Source organism: Arvicola amphibius, chromosome 2 (genome assembly GCF_903992535.2).
Source record: "Arvicola amphibius chromosome 2, mArvAmp1.2, whole genome shotgun sequence".
NCBI lineage: Eukaryota > Metazoa > Chordata > Mammalia > Rodentia > Cricetidae > Arvicola > Arvicola amphibius.
Window position 1 is genome coordinate 192,768,294 of NC_052048.2, and position 17,607 is coordinate 192,785,900.

General features: G+C 39.7%; 1 protein-coding gene across 1 annotated transcript in view; it reads left to right on the plus strand.

The window, feature by feature from the left end:
• The window catches only part of Cntnap2 (contactin associated protein 2), a 1,482,107-nt gene that overhangs the window by 687,457 nt on the left and 777,043 nt on the right, over positions 1 to 17,607 (plus strand). The gene's annotated exons all lie outside the window — the stretch shown is intronic.

Consider the following 17,607-nt stretch of genomic DNA (forward strand, 5'->3'; position numbering starts at 1 on the left):
AGCGACTTTGAAAGAGGGATCCAGAGGACGTCTGTGACTCAGAACAATGCAGATGCTTAGAGTAGAGCTTTGAGCTCAACTCCAAGGCTGTTGTGTGGCTTTGAGGTTATGTAGCCTTCTGTTACCTTCATCTCCCAAAGCCTCATTTTCCTTCACTGTAAAATGGAAAGAGAAGTATCTCCCCCAAAGGATTACTCTGAAAACCAGATGGCACGGTGCTTGCAAAACACTGGGAATGGAATATGAAACACGGGGAGAGCTCGAACAGCTGTTGTTGTTGTTGTAATTATTATAATTATTTACAATGAGGGGCCTAGATTAGATAATCTCCAAGGTCTTCTCCAGCTCTGAAATTCTACGGTCCTATGAGCAGCTCATTCCCAAATGGCATCAGATAAATGAGGTCTCACCATTTATTGGGCAAGAAATCAATATGACCAATTTTCAATTGTATCCAGTAAGGTAAGCTGAGCAGAGCATGAATTTTTCAGAAAACTTTGGTTACACTCAATATAGTTCCACTTGCTCTTGGAATGCATAGAACTGTTTAAAGGAATATTTTCTATTCTTCTTATATTATGTTTAATGATTGAAATGAGTTTGGCCTTTCTCTGTTCACTGAGGATGAAGCAATAGAAGCTGTTAGATGTCTTAAACATGTTATTTCATTTAGTGAGCAGAGACTTAGCTGAAATCATCCAGCTACCAATTGGGTAATAGAAAACGCAAGCAGGGTGACACCACCTTGGCTCTGATAATGGACATGCCTGTGACCAAGCAGCTTGCCTTCCCTTACAAAAACCTTTCTTGAACATCAGGTAGCTCAGGTCCACTTGGGCTTTGACATTCTAAGAGTGAGAAGCTGACTGCAGAGTGCAATTCTGCTGATGATAACTTAATTTCCAAAATTGCCTTAGCACCGCAGTGATGCCTAATTATAACTCCCCAGCACAATGGCTACTGCCAGACACTACAATAGTCTAATTATCTAAACTCCCACTTATCATTTAAGACTGCTTCCTAACCTGTCATATGCTTCATCTTTTTAAGTAAAGGTTCTTTTCTTTTTATATTTTTCTCCTTTATGTGCTGCTCTTTTTTTATTTAATAAAGGATTTCTTCAGGTCATCACTGTATTATTCAAAGGTAAACAAACCTGTAAAAAAGCAGGTGAGACGGCAGGCATGGTACTGCATGTAATAATTCTTGCAATGATGGAGTACCTGTTGGGGGACAGGTTTCCACCATAGGCTGGCGAGCTGGATTAATGAATCCTTTGGAACATTAGTTCCATTGTTTTGAAGCACAATTACCAGAGAAAATTGATTAGAAAATAAATATTCCATATAAAGATGCATTATCAAAGCAGACTACGGCAGTGAGCGGTAGGGTGGTTGATACTCAGCCCCATGGGAAATCTGAGGAGCGTCATGAAGCACCGATCATTCTGCCCAGAAGTCACACTTATACAGTTAATTCTCATATATCATGTGGTAGTTCCGGAAGCATTGCTTGTTTCATTTCTCTCATCCATGTGCAAGAGGTTGGTTAGATTGCTGGGGAGACCTTTATACCCAGCATTAATGAACCTTGAGGAAAAAGCAAGGACAACATGAGAGGGGCTGCATCTGTGAGATTATGGCTCAATCTAAAGAGGAACTGTAACAACAGAACAAAGAATAATAAATAGTGTGACCAAAAGAATATATTTTGGACTATAGGAGAACTCTGATAGAGTCCACCCATACCAAACATTCACTCTCATGCCTTCAATCTAGCCAGATTTGTCCTGAGGTCACATCAAAGGCAGTTCCAGCACTCTCTGTGAAGATTTGGTACAAAGTATTTGTGGAGTAAAGCCACTATGCACTGTGGCAGCTGAATTCAAGTCAGTAGTTGATATTGATTTGTTATTACCCAACTTTCCACAAATTCACCCCCAGTCAGCACTTAAACTAGTTGGGTCTATGGTGCTTTATTTAGCCTCCAGGTGACTTAGGTCCTTGGTTACTGTGTGCCTGACAAACCACAGATGTTCCAAATTTCCTTTCTCATATTACACTTATAGTCCTGTACTCCAAATATGCTTCTTGTACCCCCAACTTGTATTTCCTAACTATGACCCAATTTTAAGGGACACGATCTCAATTTCATGACCTTAATTTTAATCCCTTGGTGAATATTCTCTGCTATCAAAATCATTTATATTTAAGCCTTACTTTAACCTTGAGAAAAGACTCTAAAGTCCCCATTCGTATCTTTTTATACATAATTTATTATTTAAAAATTTCATATACTGTATTTAGATTATTAGCTTCCTCCCCCATCTCTTTCCAGATAGACCTACCCCATTGCATTCCCACTCAACCTTGTGTCTTCATTATATTTTAAGACTGAACCAGGATAATGTTTCCTGTACACTCCTGGGTATATGTTTACCCACCAGAGCATTTTGACCTACTAAGGTCACAGATTTAAAGCAAACTAACTCTCCCCCTCCCCAGATTCTTAACTATCATGAATTCATGCTTTCAGGTCATAAAATTACAGTTACACATATGAACTCACAGTGGCTGTGGCATCATGTATAAGACCTCTATAAGTTCAAGCAAGATAAATAATAACTTAACCATTATTCCAAAGCTTAGGTAATGGGTAAGGCACAGTAGAAACTAATCAAAGATTCTTCAGGTTGGGCCATTTGAAACACTATATGAACTCAGATGATCTGAACTTAAATATTACCCTGTCAAATACCTACCCCTTAGATGAGAAATCCTACGTGATAAAGTGCCCAATATCTTGACCTGCAGAGCCAGGAAATTACAGAACAAGGACACAGCATAGGAACTGTGATGCTTAGCGGAATCTTCTCATAGGGTTACTCTTTTATGCAGCCCATCTTGGGGAAGAGGATATTTGATTTTCTTTTTAGATTTGTTCACATTACATAGAAGTTCAGACACAGCCCTCTCTGCTGTGGGAAACCACCTGTTCCGCATTGTTTCAATGGTTACAAATTTTTCTTTTTTTACTGCCTTCAAAGGCTTTGACATTTAAAATTAGTTATACTGCATCGTTCATTAAATTGGATATATTATAATAGAACACTTTAAAGCTATAAATTAGAATTCAAATATAGTTATAATTTTATTATTTGAATCATCCCAATAATTTTATTCAAAATGACTAACATCCACATTTGAAATTAGCAGTTTCTAATCAGAAACAGGTTTGATTACTTTTAATTAAATTAACTGCATTTTGTTAAGTTAAAAACCACTGAGTAATTTTCCCATTCATTCCATTATCTTTTCTCAACACAAGTGAACATATACACAAATGTATTTTTTTAAAAAATATCTGTTTCCTCAAAAACCATTTTCTCAGGCTTTACTCTATACTATCCCCCAATGTTAACAACTAACTGTTCCTCTTTTTCTGTGACATTGGAGTGGACAATCATTGTGGTGTTTACAAGTAATGTACAAGTCCTGGCACTACCTTTTTCTAGGCGACTAGTCACAGACAAAGGAACTAATTGTTCTGAGCAGGTGGCCAAGAGCCTTGAGGAAAATACTTCACACAATAGCTATTTCTCTCTCCCTAGAATGAAAATGGCAGCATGAATCCCCAGAAAGAGCATACAAGGCAAAAGGAGATCAAGTAGGAAAACATAGGAAGTGTGAAGAAAGGGGAGTTTCATTGAGTGGTGGTGGCCAACAGTGGCCATGGTTGTCAAAACCACAGAGAATGAGGACTTAGAAAAAGCCAGAAGCAGATGCCTGTGGTGTGTATGAAAGGGAAACATTGGTGATACCTGTCCTTTCTAAAGGTCCATGAGGCAGTTGGGATTCCCAGCATCCCTGAGGATGCAGAAGACAATAGTGATGGCTAGCATGTAGGGAGTGCTTGCAACATACTCTTGCTCATCGTCTAAGGTTTAGCTCACTTGATTTCACACATAAAAGCCCCCTTTTTCCTCCAGTCTGTCCCACATCAAGACATCTGATTCTTCATCTGAAGTTTCTGAGTGCTTTATTTATGTCTGTTTATAACATTTAGCAGATCTTACACTCTTTTTTATCAACAGCTCTCTTCCGCAGATTAGGTAGAATCCATGACCAATTTCTTTGCTCTCTTCCCAGTACTATGAATGAGGACCATATTCATAGGGTTTCGGTCAATAACTTAATTAGCAAAAAGAAGGGGTGGAGGGCATATTCACTATAGAGTACTATAAAGTACTGACCTCTTTTAAGTTAAGATTCTTGGCCTGACCATGTATGCGTAGGGACAATAGGAGTGAGAAGGCAAGAGATAAGAATGGGAGATTTTGTTTGAGGAGCAAGGTGACAGTATGGGCAAGCTTTGTAATACCTTTGAAAATAATGAACAGCATTTGAGCTCTCTTGTGGTAATCAAGGAAACATGAGTTTGTCACGTTATCATTGGGTTTTGTAGGTTTTGCCCGCACTTCCAAATCTTCTGTATTGTAGCAATAACAGTAAATCAAACAACCAGATAGGGTCAGGTTTGGTCATGAAATAAAAGAGAAGTCGGTGTTTTGTGGGGGTAAAGCTAGAGGAATATCAAGAATTGATATTAATGTCACCAGCAAAGATAGTATCTACAGTGACAGAGGCAAAAATTCTGTTTTGTACTCATTATCATTGAAGTATGGATTGTTGCTTTCAATAAAGCAATGTTTTGGAGCCAGTATAAATGACTGAGGGACTTGGGGGTCAATCAAACAAATGGCAGAAGTCAAATAGCATATGTGGAAAGGAAGAATAGCAGGAAAAGAACAAAAGTAGTGTTTGCTTTGATTTCAAAAACAATTTCTGTAGGACTTATTAAGTAAGAGAATAATAAGCTTTTGTTCTTCTAACAGAAAATCAAAAAATTCAAACTCTTTTATTTTCCTCTAAATTATAACCTCCCTCTGTAACAGGTATGGGGTAATGGATCCATTAGAGGGCTAACATGAATAGCATCTCAGACAGAAATTATATTCATAGGAAGATTTTAATGTAATGTTAGCAAGCAGAATGTATGTGTATGAGCCCATACTCTCTACCACCTTCTTCAGCTGTGTGTCAATAATGAGAAATAACTCCTGGAAGAAATCATGTGGTTTACTCAAGGCATCATTCATGGATTAAAAACAAGATGCAAAGAGACAGAGAACATACGAAGTTAATATTGAAGTATTAATGGGGACTTAGCTATTGTGAAGCTCACATTGTACTAATTAAAAATAATTGCATAGTCCTAGAATTGGAGAGTTTGCATGGAGAGAAGTCTCAAGGTCATTGCTGCTTTTCTTGATTTCCATCTTGGCTGCACACAAACTTCAATAGTTACCTTCACAGACTAATTAGGCTCTGCGATAGCTGGTTTCTGTAACCAAATCTGAGCGAGAAATATCCTTTTCCAATAGAGAATCTTAGTTTTGAAAAGCAGATTAAGATCAGGTAGTTCTTAGCAATTGAAATGAATTAGAAAAGGAAGGTGCCCAGAGACCAAAGCACATTGACATTACCCACTCCAAAATGTCCCACATGGATGGCTTTCTAGTAGTGCTCATGTCTTCTGTGAAAAGTCTTATGTAGGAATAATGTAATTCTCTCTTTTCAGTACCTTTGAGCCGGATTCCTAGAGCACCGTGCGTGTAGGCAGGAAGCCTGTGACCACTCTTGACATCAGATGGTGGGAGATATGAAAATTCACAGACTGTGGATATCTAAAATGTCGTGTCATAAAAGCAAATATATCAAGGTGTTTCATTCCCCCCCCCTGTATTCTACTGCTTTATCAAACCTTGTCATAAGTGGGTAATGCCCTAATCTTTAGAACCAGGAAATCTTGCTTTATAGTATTCCACAACAAACCTGTACAGCTGGGTGCACTCTAAACTTGGGGTTCATTTCTTAACATTTTTAGTCCATGCCTACTGATGATCTTTATGATTTTCAGAGCAGTAACAGGAAGGAAGAGCAACACATGCTCGACTGCAGGTCTCGCAGAACATGTCTGAGTAAAGGGGCCAGAGCCTGCTTTGCATAGCTCATTTGTCTCAGGGCTGTATCAGCTGTCTTTGCTCTTTTGTTGTGCTCCCTCCCCCACGCACTAATCATTTATTAATTGATGCTGCAGTGCCTACAGCTCTGGGCCTGCTGCACATCTTTGTCAGGAACTCTTTTGCCATCCCCTTGGCTGTTGATATGGCAATCCTGCTCAGGCTCTCGCCACATCTGAGGTCTTAACAGCTGTTCTCTCTGCTTGTCTTGGCTGGGGCTGAACAAACAAAGGATGCACTTGGTCAGGGTTCTCCAGATGGCTATAACTTCCAAGGCCTTATGGACCTTTCATGTTTGAAACAAAGCATGAACTTTGTTCATGTATATTTCTTTATTGTTTTACTTAATAGTTGATGGGATGATTTTCTTTCACTGAGAACACATTGGTCGCTTAGTAAAAGTTACATGATTATGTAATCATAAAAGTTAATTACTTTTTTTTTCATTCATTGCTGAGAAGAAGCACCTTGAAAAAGAAACTTAGTAGAAGAGTGTTTACCATGGCTAAAGGTTTAGGAGAGCATCAGTCCCCCAGAATGGAGAAGGAAAGGCAATAGGAGCAACAGGTGGCTATGGCAAACACATGAAGTAGGAAAGGTCTGACTACTTGGAGCCAGGGTGAAACAGTAAGGCTTATTTCCAGTGACCTATTTCTTCCAATTAGCCCTAAAAACCCAATGATCTCCCAAAAACAAGGCTATCAACTGATGATCAAGCATTTAAACACATGAGCCTGTGGGAGATATTTCACGCTCAAAGCTTACCAATTGTGGTTGAAAGAACAAGGCATTCTCCTACAAAATGACTATGTTCTGGTCTGTAGGACCTATGGTTAAAGTACCTAGGGCCAAGAGGCTTTGCAAGGGGCTTTTTCTCAAGCCCTCCCTTAGTTATCTGAGTAGGACTTATGCTATCACAGGCCTCCTTAAAAGAGCCGGAGGAAGGGTGAGACAGTAAAGGTGAGAATTGGCATGAGGCAGCACAAGAGTGATCCCAAAAGGAGACAATGGCTAAGAAGATGGGGAAAGGACTGGTAGTTACGTGACCTATTGCTATGACAAAATACCTGACAGGAAGCGCATTTAAGGGAGAAAGTACTTGCTTGAGCTCACAGTTGGAGATTGCAGTCTATCATGGAAATCAGAATCTGTGGCAGCAACTCATACTATGTCTAGAGTCAGAAAATAGAGGGATGAATGTCTGTGTGTAACTCCTTCCTCCTTTTTCTACAGTCTAGGGTTCTACCCTAAGGTATGGCGCCTCCTGCAATTGAAGTGGATCTTCCCACTTTAATTAACCTAATGCAGACAGTGTCACACATATGAGCCTATGGGGTACATACCTAGAGGCTACGATAATCTAGACAGTTATTCACAGGTATGCCTGAGGCTGTCTCCAAGGTGATTCTCTATCTTGTTAAGATGACAGTCAGTGTTAATCATCATAGAAATATGCACCAAGGAGTGTTCCCAGCCTCTGGAAACTGGTAAAAACAGGAAGACAGGAGCTCCCCGGAATCCTCCGAAGAGTCCCTGCCAGTATCCTGAATGTGGCCTAATGAAATCCCCCTGGAATCCTTTTGCAGTCTTGTGACCAGGGGCACATTATTATTATTAACTGTACTATTATCTCTAGCATTTAAGATATAAATTAGTGTAACATCACGTCAGTAAGAGGCCATCTGTTACATAAGCTATTGGAAACTAATGAGCAATTGTCCATCATTGTCCAGTACAAGCAACACGGTGTTACAGAAAGCTTTCTGTAGCGGCCATTGGTCTAGGAAAATGAACACAGTACTTAGGACTTGTCTCTCCCAGGATTCCCCCATGCTGTAAAATTCCATCTGATGTACTTAATAATCGTTTTCTTCTGAACAACAGAGATTTATTTATGAATATATAGAATAATATGAGGCCTTTTATTTGGGCCTTGGAGTTTCAGCAGAGAAAAATGACTTCCCCGATAGATCGATAGACCTGATGAGTCTATTTGTTTTGCCATCAGCCCCATTACCTTTCTGCTCCTCAGCCGTCTACTTGCAGCATCGATTATTGACGATACCTTGGCTGCTGCTTTCTGTGCAGTGGCTGCTTCCTTCGCCCCATGCTTTGTTGTCTCCTGCAGTTTGATCGGCAAAAATCATCTGACCCAGCTGGGACCGGACATGGCACAGAGCTCGCAGGCTGAGACTTGCCACCTAAATGTTTTTATCTGCTTATTCTTGGCATAACCCAACTATGCACCATGCTCTTTAGTTTATAGAGACTATGGTTTCATTTCACCCCACATTAAGGAGGCATTACTGTCTTTATTTATACTTGGGAATAATTAAAGATTAAAGAGAGGCTCCAGCAGAAAATTACAGAGAGATATGAATGAAAATGTCTTAATTACTTATGGAGATTATAAAATTAATGAAAAGTTTACTACATCACAGCTGTTGGACATTTTATCTCGGTGTCATGAATCCAGATGCCCATTTTTAAAGTTTTAAATGAAAAAAAAATGATAACAGATGCGTGGGGATGGGAGAGGTGGCTCAGTGGGTGATGTGCTTGCTGCACACCATGAGGGTTTGAGTTCGGATCCCAGAACCCAGGTGAAAGATGAGATATTAGTAGTTTGACATGCCTGTAGTCCCAGTGCTGGGGCTTGAAGATCCCTGGTGCTCGGGGAAACTTGGTTTAACTGAACTGATAAACTCCAGTTTCAGTGAGAGACTCTGGCAAATAACAAACTAACAAGGGTAGAGACTGATAGAGGGAGACATTTAATATCAATGGCTGGCCTTCTCAGCATATGCAAGGGCACATGTACACCCCCACACATGCGCAGATAGGTGTACGACACACCCATATCCGCATGAACTTACAGATACAGATTACAAAATAACTTGGGAAATGCAGAAATGTCATAAAATCTCCTTTAATTTTGCTGATCAAAAACAGCCAAAGTATTTCCTCCCAACCTTTTTTTTTTTTTTAGGACATCGTACGAGGTTTTTATTTGGTACGATATGATATGTTCTATTTATAAGTGTAAGGTTCCCCTCCCCCCAACCTCACTGTATTTAAATTTTATCATATTGCCTGTCAGTGACCTACATTGACTGCTTTAAAGTATAAAGGAAAAGCCATACCATACTTCCTGAGTTCTGAGTGTCTCAAGATTAGACCAATGCTTCTCAGGATGTCATCTGAAGGCCTGCAGTGACAGCTCACTTTGGAGCCCCTTACAGCTGCAAAGTCTCTGCCCAGACAGGCTCGTCACAGTGCGGTCAGAGGCCCCATTGCAATCAGCTCGTCATGATTTTCACACATGACAAAGTTTGCAAAGGACTTGGCTTCTGCATGTGTTGATGAGCCAACAGCAGCCTGTCCTGTCCTGGGCTACAGACAAACAGAGTAATTACTATATTGAAAAATAAAAAAAGAAAAACAGAAGGTCTTCTTGGTTACCAGAATTCCCCACATCCAAAGGCTTCGACATTTACTTCCAGTATATTGAATATTGCTTGGGCAAAGTTCTAAACCCATGGTTCAAATTCCTTCATAGTTATCTATAAATAGGATAAATAGTTTTTACATATGTGTAAATCATGTACTGATGTTCATTTGTTTTTCTATTAATTTATTTTATTTTATTTTTTGAAAAAAACAAACTATCTTTTTTCCATTTTATATACCAATCCCAGTTTCCACTACCTCCCCTCCTCTCCTTCCTTTCACCTTTCCCCCACCTTACCCCCCATCTACTCCTCAGAGAGGGTAAGGCACATGGCTTTGGGGAAGGTCCAAGACCTTTCCTATCATATCTAGACTGAGGTATCCATCCAAAGAGAATGGGTTACCAAAAATCAGTACAACCAATAGAGATAAATCCTGGTGACTCTGCCATTTGCCCCCCAGTCTGCCCCAGCCTTACAAATGTCACCCATATTTAGAGGGTCTAGTTTGGTCCTATGCTAGTTCTTACCCTGTCTGGCTAGATTTGGTGAGCTCTCATTAGCTCAGATAAGCTGTTTCAGTGGGTATCCCCATCATGGTCTTGACCTCTTTGCTCATATTCTCACTACTCCCACTCTTCAACTGTACTTTGGGAGCTCAGCCTCTGTTTCCATCAGATGAAGGGTCTATGGTGAAATTTAAGATATTCATCAATCTGACTACAGGGAAAGGCCAGTTCAGGCACCCTCTCCTCTATTGCTTAGGGTCTTAGCTGTGATCATCCCTGTGGATTATTGGGAATTTCTCTAGTGCCAGGTTTCTTGCTAGCCCTATAATGGCTCCCTCAATCAAACTATCTCTTTCTTTGCTTTCCATCTCTGTCCTTTTCTATCTCAACTATCCCATTACCTCAATTTTTCCCCCTCCCTTCCTCCCTTCCTCTTCCCCTCTGCCCTTATTTCTCCCCCAATCCCCACACTCCCAATTTTGTCATGAGATCGTGTATATTTCCCCTTCCCATGGGGATCTATATATGTTTTTCTTAGGGTTCACCTTGTTACTTAGCTTCTCTAAGGTAGTGGACTATAGGTGCATTATCCTTTGTTTTACAGCTAGTATCGTCTTATGAGTGAGTACATACCATATTCATCTTTCTGGGTCCAGGTTACCTCACTCAAGATGGTTTTTTCTAGTTTTGTTGACAGGGATTTCTGTCCTTCCTGGTCCTGCAGCCATTCAGTCCCAAACAAACACACAGAGGTCTACATTAATTATAAACTGATTGTCCTGTAGCTCAGGCTTCTTATTATTATTATGTCCTACATTAACCCATAATTCTTGTCTGTGTTAGCCATGTGACTTGGTACCTTTTATTAGGGAGACATCCTCTTCCTCTGTGCCTGGGTGACAACTACAGACTGAGTGTTTTCTCTTCCCAGAATTTTCCTGTTCTCATTGCCCTGCTTCTACTTCCTGCCTAGTCACCTTGCATTTATTTCCTGCCTGGTTACTGGCCAATCAGTGTTTTATTAAAACAATACAAGTGACAGGGTACAAGATCATTGTCCCACAGCATAGTTATGTCCATTTGCATGCAAATTTCAAGATTTTTTTCCACGATGTAGTACTCCATTGTGTAAATGTACCACATTTTCCTTATCCATATTTTGGTTTAGTGGCATCTAGGTTGTTTCCAAGTTCTGACTATTACAAATAATGTTACTATGCACATAGTTGAACAAATGTCTTTCTAGTATGACTGAGCATCATTTGGGTATATACCCAAGAGTAGTATTGCTGGGTGCTGAGGTAGCTTAATTCCAAATTTTCTGAAAACTGCCATACTGATTTCCAAAGTGAATGTACAAATTTGCATTCCTACCAGCAATGGAGGAGTGTTCCCCTTACTCTGCATCCTTTCCAACATAAACTATCACTGATGTTTTTGATCTTAGCCATTCTGACAGGTGTAAGATGGTATCTCAGAGTCATTTTGATTTGTGTTTCCTGGATGGCTAAGGATTTTGAACATTTCCTTACGTGTCTTTTGGCCATTTGAGATTCTTCTGTTGAAAATTCTCTATTTAAATTTGTACCGATTTTTTTATTAAATTATTTGAAATTTTGATGTCTAGTTTCTTGAGTTCTTTATATATTTTGAAGATCAGTCCTCTGTCTGATGTGAAGTTGGCGAAGATCTTTTTCCATTCAGTAGAATGCCTTTTGTCTTATTGACTGTGTCCTTTGCTTTACAGAAGCTTCTCAGTTTCAGAAGGTCCCATTTATTTATTGTTGCTCTCAGTGTCTGTGCTACTGGGGTTATATTTAGGAAGCAGTCTCCTGTGCTCATGCATTGAAGGCTACTTCCCATTTTCTTTTCTATTAAGTTCAGTATGATCAGATTTATATTTTGATCTTTAATCCATTTGGATTTGAGTTTTGTGCATGGAGATAGATATGGATCTATTTTCATTCTTCTACATGTTGACATCCAGTTATTCCAGCACCATTTGTTAAAGATGCCTTTATTTTTTCAATGTAAAATTTTAGCTTCTCTGCCAAAAATCAGGTGTTCATAGGTTTGTAGATAAATATCTGGGTCTTCAATTTTATTCCATTGGTCAACCTGTCTTTTTTTATGCCAATACCAAGCTGTTTTCATTGCCGTAGCTCTATATCAGAGCTTGATGTCAGGGATGGCATGCCTCTGGAAGTTCCTTTATTGTACATGATTGTTTTGGTTATCCTGGACTTTTTATTTTTTCATATGAAGCTGAGTATTGTTCTTTCAAGGTTTGTGAAGGATTGTGTTGTGATTTTAGTGGAATTGCATTGAATCTACAGATTGCTTTTAGTAGGATTGCCATTTTTATTACGTTGATCCTACCTATCCAAGGACATGGGAGATCTTTCCATTTTCTGGTATCTTCAATTTCTTTCTTCCAAGACATAAAGTTCTTGTCAAATAGGCCTTTCACTTCTTTGGTTAGTTTTGCCCCAAGATATTTTATGTTATTTGTGGCTATTATGAATGGTGATGTTGCTCTGATTTCTTTCTCAGCTCTTTTATCATTTGTATATAGGAAGACTACTGATTTTTTTAATTGATCTTGTATCCTACTATATTACCGAAAGTATTTATCAGCTTTAGGAGTTTCCTGGTAGAATTTTTTGGGTCACTAATGTATGCTCTCACACCATCTGCTAATAGCGAAAAGTTTGATTTCTTCCTTTCTATCTTCTCTGGGGATAGGAGGGTTTGGGAGTGGAGTGGGACTTTTAGCTTACAGGGTCCGATAAACGGGGTGGGTGTGTTGGAGCAGCTTATTTGCAGAAAGCTTGCCTGCTGGCTGACTAGAGAAGCTGAGGCAGGTGGAGAGGCCTAGAGAGTGGGGTGCCCCACTGGCTGGGTGGTCACTCATCTCTTTGTTCTCTCTGTGTAATAGTAGCCTGTGTTTCAGAGTTCCTCTGAAGTTCTGGAGGATAGGAGGATTTGTGGGCAGAGTGGGACTTGTAGCTTACAGGGTCTGATGGATGGAATGGGGGATTGTACTGATGTTTTAGTAGCCATGTACTTCTGATGAGCCACCTAACACTCCAGTATCAAAATAAAATTAGAGCAAGGAATAAGTAAATTTTAAGTTCAGTTTCTTATTTTTTTTCTTTTATCTTCTTTCTTTCCAGTACATTATAGATATGGAATAGAAGAAACAACATTTTCCAATCACAACTGTAGCTAAATAGTTTTCTTTGTGTTGCTTAATCCTGCTGAACCAGTTTCTCTCCCATCTGTTGCTCCCTACAGCTGCTTATGAAATAATCACTGAGAAGCTAATATTAAATATAATTGCTTGCCCGATGGCTCAGGCTATTACTTGCTAGCTCTCTTATAAATTAGCCAATTTCTACAGATCTCCGTATTGCCACACGACCATGGCACTACCTCTGTTCTGTCATCTTTCTCCTTAGGCTGATGCTGGCATCTCTCTTCTGCAACAGCTGGCTCACATTCCTCTTGATCCTGCCATTCTTCCCCCTGTATATCTGTTTGGATTTCTTCCTACCTATATTTTGTCTTGTCATAGACCAAAGCAGCTTTAATTATTAATCAGTGGGAACAACATATACTCATAGGCTACAGAAGGACATCCAACCTTACACGCCTTTTTAGGAAAGGCATTTTCCTAAAAAGGTAACTTAAAGAAGCTGATAAATTTCTGAGTCAGCTGCAAGTGGGTATTAGTGTTTTGGATTATTACAAAAATATGCATGCTCACTAGGGATGCTCTCCTTAAGAAGGAAGAGTCTGAGTGGCAGACAAGAAACAATCTCCAGTTTAATAATATATATTGAGCTTGTGGTGCTAACCATTAGAAGTTTACCATGCATCAGACACTATGTTAAATGGTAGATGGGGATTATTTTTTCCAGCCTTTATAAGACCACTATAACATATCTATTATATCTCCTCAGTTACTATGGATAAATGAAGTTAGGTAATCCTTCCCACAGCATGCTCTCTCTCTCTCTCTTCTTCCTCCCCTCCCATATCTGTGTGTGTTCATCTAATGTTTATCTAAGTAGTTTTAACTTCAGATCTGTATTTCTTACTATTTCTTCCCAAGCTGAGAATTCAACTTTAGACATTGTAGACATTATTTAGCTTGAGAAACACACTTGTGGATATCGCACATAAAGTCAACCCCAGAAATGCTTTGCCTGAGCCGCTGGAAGCTGTGTAACAAGGCCTCTGGATCAGAGTCCAGAGCTGACAGTGGTGAGCTGTTAAAGCCAAGGAAGACCTATTGCAATTATAACAAATGACATTTCATAGAAGATGGTCTGTCATATAATATGATATAAATTGATGAAACATATCATACATGCTTTAAATTTTAATTTATTCTTTGCTGCTTTCATATATGTATATGAGGTATTCTGGTCATACTCACACTTCTGCCTCAGTTAACTTCTTCCCACTACCATGGAGACATCCACATCTCACCTAATCTCCAGCACACTTTGTTGCTTTTTTGCTTTTGGTTTTTGTGTGTGTTTGCTGTGACTGACTGTGTTTAACTAAGTTTAACTCTGTTTGCTTTGGGATGGACGTGGAGTAACTCACCAGTGACTACACCACTGAGGACAATGGTTTCATCTCTCCCCCCAGTTTTTAACTGACTTGAGCCCCTCCTCTCTCTGTGACTGGATGTTTATGGGTTCTGTCCTGTGAAAGCTCAATGAAGCCAGCTGCCCCTGCCATGAGTTCATTAGTGCCAAGGCTATGTCATGCCCATAAAAACAGGGTATTATGGATTTCATTCCTATTTTCTTACATTTTTATATCTGTTCTTTCTACTGCAATATTCCCTGAGCTTTTTTTTTTTTTTTTTTTTTTGGTTTTTTTTTTTTCGAGACAGGGTTTCTCTGTGGCTTTGGAGCCTGTCCTGGAACTAGCTCTTGTAGACCAGGCTGTTCTCGAACTCACAGAGATCCGCCTGCCTCTGCCTCCCGAGTGCTGGGATTAAAGGCGCGCGCCACCACCGCCCGGCTTTCCCTGAGCTTTGGAGGGCTGTTACAGGTATTCTATTTAAAGCTGAATGCTGTTTAAAGAACACTGTGTAAGTTTTTTCAAGCATCTTAACCAGTCATGGTTTCTCCATTAATGACCATTCATTGCAAACAGGAGGCCCTTTGATAAAGGCTGAAGCAGCACTAGTCTATCAGACAAACAAAAATATTAGGCAGTTTGACATCATGCCCATTTAGCAAAACAAATCTAGTAGATTTACTCCTAAGGCATACTGCCTACCTAGCCATTTAGCCATTGCCTTTGACTGGTCTATAATACGGTACTGTATCTTTCAGAAAGACCTCAGATATAATCAGAAAGGAGTAGTTAATCCCCACAGCACTTGTGCCACTGCTGCTCCAGTGGCTACATATTGTCTGGAAAGTTGGTATTACAGTGTGCAAGGTCCAAAGTCGGGAAAGCTGCTAGCTTTCCAGCCCATCTCTCTGTGTACAAACTTCCATACTGTGAAATCTAGACAGTATGGAAGAAGCTTCCAGATTAGCTCCAGCATGACTCCTTTGTTTTATTCAACCAAGGAAAGTACAACACACTTTTTTTTTATTTTTTAACAAACTTCATGCATGTATACAGTGCTATCTCTGTCATATCCCTGACCCACTCCATACCTTCAGCTCACTCTGTTCACCATGTATTAGTCACGTTTTATTGCTGTGATAAATTACCATGACCAGAAGCAATTTAAGGGAGGGTTTATTTGTGGTTCTACAGTGTTATTGCTCATAATAATGAAAACTTCATCATGACAGGAATAAGGAAGCTGAGAGGTCAAATTTCAACAGGAAGCAGAGTGAGCAAGCAGGAAGCATAGTCATAATTAGATAGCCGCTATGCTTCCCTGCATAATATCTTCACAAGAACAAGCCAGAAAATATCCCACATAGATGGGGCAGATCTCCACGCCCCACCAACCCCTGGGGAGCTATTGGTGTGGGTCATTTCTGAATCAGAGAGAATCATTTCTTATTTAGGACGAGGCCACTGGAAGGTTTTCCATGCTCCAGCGTGTGTCCTAAAACCCATGCATATGTGGATAACTCTAACTAGATTTAGTAGGTTACAAAAATTGATGAAGTTGAGAAAAGGATGTTGGGGAAAACATGGAGGGAGTTGGTTGGAGTGAATAGAACATAGATACAATAATCCGTTGTATACGTGTGTGAATTTTTCAAAAATAAGGATTTTATTTTAAATTTTAACCTGGAGAGATGCTGTCATTAGTAAGGTGTCTAGTTTGTCTTCAGACATTAAGATTTCTGATCACCCTTCAGTGCCACTTGTTCCTACTGACTTGTGTTCAGCTGGCCTCCACGTCGTCTTGACCTCAGAACTGCTACACTTGGTCCTGCCAACGTTATCACTGGCCATATTTCTTTAGTTCAACTGCCAGTCATCTTCTGACCAGCCAGTAGTGGCAATGGCCTGATAGTCCCCGACAATCTACCACTTACTATATGGAGTTTTCATTTTTAAGCCTATATCTAACTATAGCATTTTCCTGCTGGACATTTAGAAAATATTTTCCATGGCCTTTTACTACGGCATTTTACTTAGCATAGCATCCACAATTAGAGAGAACATGTAGCTTACTGTGTAGGCACTTAAAAGATTGAAAGCGGACCTATTAATGGTTACCCTGAGGCAAAGATTAATGGGTTCCGCTTACTTTTCTAGCCACATCCTCCTTCAACTGCACTTGAAGCATAAGCAATACCCACATAATCAGCAAACAAATCCTGCTTCAAAGGTCTTGAGTCTGGATTGTGTCCAGCTAGATCTGCATAGACAGGTGTATGGTGTGACATACGGCAGAGACTCTGTGCATTAACTCTTTGCAGAAGGAAGAAGGGATGAGTCAACTGAAGAACTGTTGAATTATTTGAATGAGAGTGGAGACATTGGTATAACAAAAGAGAGCTGAACATCTATCCTTCTTGGGTAGGAGGAGCCATGGGCAGATGAAGAGGGGCAGAAAAACTTGGTACAGGATAAAACAAAGGATGCCTGAGACGCAGAAGCCCAATCTCCTAATTTACACACAACAGGCCCTAGAAGCACTGTACAAGAGAGTCTGTCCGGGTGAAATCCATATTCCCCAAGAATGCTTCTTTGTCCTGTGCTGGGATGATTCACATTCCTCACAAATGTCAGTATGAAGCTGCTGGAGAAAATAAAAAAAAAAACTTGACTTAATAACTTTACAACCAAGGAGATATGTAAATATCCATTTTGTACTTCTGAAAACAGGTGCAGCCTCTTCACAAAAAAGAAAATGTGTCACAGACGTGGAAAGGAAAAGGAAAACAATGGAAAAGAACCTATAATTTAATTATGCAAATGCAGGCTTTTTACTCAAACTAAATTTGGAGGTAGTTAAAGCACCTGTAACAAACTTAGTCAGGCAACTTGCTTTCCTTATGCCCGAGACACAAGATTATAAATTCCATGCAAATTAAAGGAAATTTATATTAGGGATACAAAA